Source organism: Triticum urartu, chromosome 1 (genome assembly GCF_003073215.2).
Source record: "Triticum urartu cultivar G1812 chromosome 1, Tu2.1, whole genome shotgun sequence".
In the NCBI taxonomy this organism is placed as follows: Eukaryota; Viridiplantae; Streptophyta; class Magnoliopsida; order Poales; family Poaceae; genus Triticum; species Triticum urartu.
The window spans coordinates 487,062,203-487,066,331 of record NC_053022.1 but is presented as its reverse complement, the minus strand read 5'-3'; the positions used below and the strand labels follow the sequence as shown (position 1 = coordinate 487,066,331).

The 4,129-nt window shown below is 60.5% G+C and overlaps 1 pseudogene; it reads right to left on the bottom strand.

Annotated features, from left to right (window-relative positions):
* Positions 1–1,395: 1,395 nt before the first annotated feature.
* On the bottom strand, positions 1,396–2,570 carry LOC125532947 (annotated as a pseudogene).
* Between the last annotated feature and the right edge of the window lie 1,559 nt (positions 2,571–4,129).

Here is a 4,129-nt window from a genome sequence, read left to right as displayed (position 1 = left end):
TTCGCTTTTCCAAAAGTGGCCTTGCTCCAGATCTTCAGGTCAGCCGCAGTCCTCTCGAGCTTCTTCTTGATTCGGACAAAAGGGCAGCCGTGTGGCACCGGCCTTTGCCAGGCATGAAGGACTGTTTCCGAGAAGTGTGGTAACTTAGGCCAAAAATTTTCAAACCTGAACCTAGCTTTTTGTGCTGGCGTGTCCACTGCAGCGAGCACCAGAGGACAGTGGTCGGAGAACGATGTTGAGGCAGCAACCAACAGATGATCGGGGTGCAAATCTTCCCAGCCCGCGTTGCAAAAAACTTTGTCAATGCTACAGAGAGTAGGGTTTTCCCTTTCATTACTCCATGTGAAACGCCGATTTTTGCACTTGATCTCCTTGAGTCCAGCTTGGTCGATGGCTCTGTGGAATTTTCCCATCATTCTCCTGTTTATGTTTGGATTGCTCTTGTCTCTAGCTTGATAGATCATATTGAAGTCCCCGTTGATCATCCACGGTTCATCAGAAGGAGGGGCAGCAGCAGTTATTTCCGCAAGGAAATTCTCTTTCTGCGCGTCATCTGTCGGGCCATAGACCGTGGTCATCCAAAAATGCCGCCCCAAGCTCAGTTCACGCACTTTTGCCGTGATGGAAAAGCCACCCAAATAGTGAGAAACTACGTCGACTGCATCTTTATCCCAGAAAATCGCCGCTCCACCTCTGGTCCCGATTGCAGGCAGCACTACACATCCCTGCAATCTACTACCGCCTATCTCACAAGCTACCACCATCGTCCAAGAATCGATTTTGGTTTCCTGTAGGCATAGCACCGCTACTCTATGAGAAGAAACTACGTCGCTGACGACCGTGCGCTTCGCCGGGCAGTTCAAACCTCTGACGTTCCAGGACATGAAGACTAAATTGCCGTCATACATCGAAGAAACTAAATCTACTCCGCCAACTGAAGATATTACTAACACAGAACGGGGGCACCTTATAGCAGCACCAGGGGCGACGACGGCCACCAATAGCCCCAAAACCCCGTTGTCGATGATTAAGACACAACATCGAAGAACTACACATGAAGAGTAGACCTAACTCAAGCTGGTTTAGGACCAGCCGCTGGCGGAGACTAACTACTGCTAATACTACAGACATGATCAGACTTGCATGAGCTCCTCTGCATCGGCGATCCCCGCCATGCCCGCGGCGATATTGAGAGCTTCCTGGTCGAGGCCTGTCAGCTTGGCGATTGCAGCGATGTCGCCGTCGGAGAGGGGTTCCTGGAAACGCTTCATGATCTGCGCAGCCGCTTTTGGATTCATCTTGTCCTTCGGGCCGAGCTCACCAAGCTCCTGGACGAGGCGCAACATCGCCCTCTGCGCCACCGGGGTGGAGATGCCAGCTGCTGCCTGCCGAGCACTACGACGGGAGGGGGCGGAGGTAGCCCTGGACTTGGGCGAAGCGGAGTGGCGAGGACGGGGAGGCTGGCTTGGGAGGATCGGAGGAGGGACCGCTGCAAACAGCTCGGCCGCCTGCGCCTGACTGCTGCCTATCTGCATGGACCCCACTTGCTGGATGACCGCGTCCATCTGGAAGCCCACCGTCGCTGCTGCAGGGGAGGCGATGCAGGGCAGCAGGCACGGCAGCATTTCCAGGCTCTCCTACTCGGCAGGCTTGGCGGTGGGTGGAGAAGGCGAGCGGCCACCATCTTCGAAAGCCAGAGGGGTGACCAGCGCCTCCTAAATGGCGTTCTCCATCTCCAGTTGCATGCAGTCCGTGCACGGGGGCGGAGAGAGGGCACGACCGTTGTCAGAGAAGGAGAAGAACTGGGCCACCGGGTCTACCTCCATCGCTGGGGCGGCCGAGCGTAGGGGGAGTGGCGGGGTGGCGCGCAGGACTGGAGTGCCGGAGGCCCTCCCAGTGGCAGGGCGGCCATGACGACCAGCCGCGTGGCGGTGGCCGGCGGGCGATCTGTTGCAGCGTCGGCGCGCGTCCTTGATCACGTCTCCGTCGCAGCCCCTGGCGTGGCAGCCGCGACCGAGCAGGTGATCCTTCCAAGAACGGCTTGCGCCGGAACCACCACTTCCACCGTCCTCCTCATGGTCGCGAGCGCCCCCACCGAGCATAGGGCCACAGCCCCCAGCCCTGACGCGCGGCGCCCTGCTGCGGGCCCTGCCCTGCCCGTCTTCGACATGCGCCACCCAGGTGCCAGGCTCGATGCGCGGGAAGGGGCGGTCGTCGTCTTTGTCCGAGGAGGGCAGCCCGCTCTGGCCAGAGTGAGACGAGCGCAGTGAGAGGGGTGACCAATCCTCCAGCAGGTCGACATGGATCAGCAGGTCATAGCGCCGGACGTCGGGTGGCGGGGGGATGAGGCGGTCCGCGGGGGCGAGGCCGATGATCTCGTCCTTCCGGCCCGCACCCCGCCTGAGCACCCAGAGCGCGCACCTGGTGGGGATGTGGGCAACGTCCCAGACCCAGAGCCAGAACGCGAAGGTCCTGGTGTGCCCCCTCTCCAGGGTGCGCGAATCGAGCCGGTCGACGCGGCCGATGTTGCCGAAGGCCTCATCCGCACCCGGCAGCGACCAAAACTGCATGGGCAGGTCTTCCACCACAACGCGCATGTGATGATGAAACTTGAGGAGCGCGGCGTGGTCGTCTTCGTTCCAGGCCCTGATGAGGTACTTGCAGCCTTCAACCTTGATGACGTCGCGGCGCACGGCGTTGTCCTGGTGCGCAGGGAGGTCGAAGTGGACAAGGAAGGCTTCAGGCTGGTGGGCAGTGACGCGGAGCAGGTGCGGAGGGGTGGAGAGCTGCTCAAGGATGACCTTGCCCACCGCCGCGGGGGTGGTGGAGTGCGAGCGGTCCGCGGCAGTCAGGGTGACCACGTGCTGGCGCAGGACGTGCTTCTCAAGCTCCAACGCGGGGAGGCCACGATGACCTTGCGGCTCTCGCGCGGCCGCCTAGCCGGGTCGCAGAGAGCAAGGCTTGCCATGGGTGCAGGGGGGCGGAGGCGGGAAGACGACGCGGTCGCGGACCGGAGCTCTGCACTCCGCCGGGAACTTCAGGCGAGCACTGGCAGCCCCTCCTGGGCCACCGTTTCTGGGATTTTGCGGGCACTCCTTGCCAAAATTCCCAACGCGCTTGCAAATGATGCAGCGGAGGGGATCCCGGCAGTCAACACGGCGGTGGCGCTTACTAAGGCAGCGGAAACATTTACCTCTAAACTGGCTTAAGAAGGCCTCCCTCCCAGCAGCGGCATTGAAGGATCTGCGCCGGACCGGACGCGAGATCGAAGCACGTCCGCCTCGATCCGCCGAGCGGGAGCCTGCCCTCCCATTCTTCCGGGATTTGACCACCGTCCATCCCTCCTCCACCGGGTCGGCCTGGCCCGAAGAGGAAAAACTGGCCGGGGGGGCGAACATCCACGGATTTAAGGCGCGCCCGGCCCCCATCGGGGGACACCCCCAGATCCGGCGGTCCGAGCCGCGCACCGACCTTAGATGGACCGCCGCGCTGCAGGATTCGTGGCGTTGAAGTTGGATCTGACGCCGCAGCCGTCGAGGCCGCTGACCACGGGGAGGGGGCTGCGGGGAGCCGCCGGGTCGAAGCGAGGCTCCAGCGGACGGCGAGGGGCTCCGACAAGGCGAGAAGGGGAGGTTGGAGGCGCAGCTGGCGGCCATAATGGCCGGATTTGGTGGCCGGAGCGGCCTGCGGCGCGGCGTGGGGGGGGGAGGGGGAGGGGACCCTGATCTGATGTGGGCGCACAAGCAAGAGCCGGTCTACCGTCTAGGAGTAGTACTGAAGGCCGCACATGCTATGCTAATTTTCATGGCGCACACTGTTCGCTCTTATGCCCCCTCCCAGGGAACAACTCAATCTTTCGTTTCCATACACCCTCCCGAGGGAATGATCTGACTGTAGCATGACACCCTCATATGATGTAGCATGGCACTTACTAGAAGCATGTATGGCAACTAGTCTGTATAGCATGGAAATTCTTAAACATGTGGATAACTTCACCTTTTTCACAGCCTAAAAATTTCTCTCTACCGCGGCATGTCAAATCCCTGAAATACGTCGCAATTCTCTCTACTATGGTGTGACTGATCTTCGAAACGCATGGCAATTCTTTCTGATGTAACATGGCAATTAT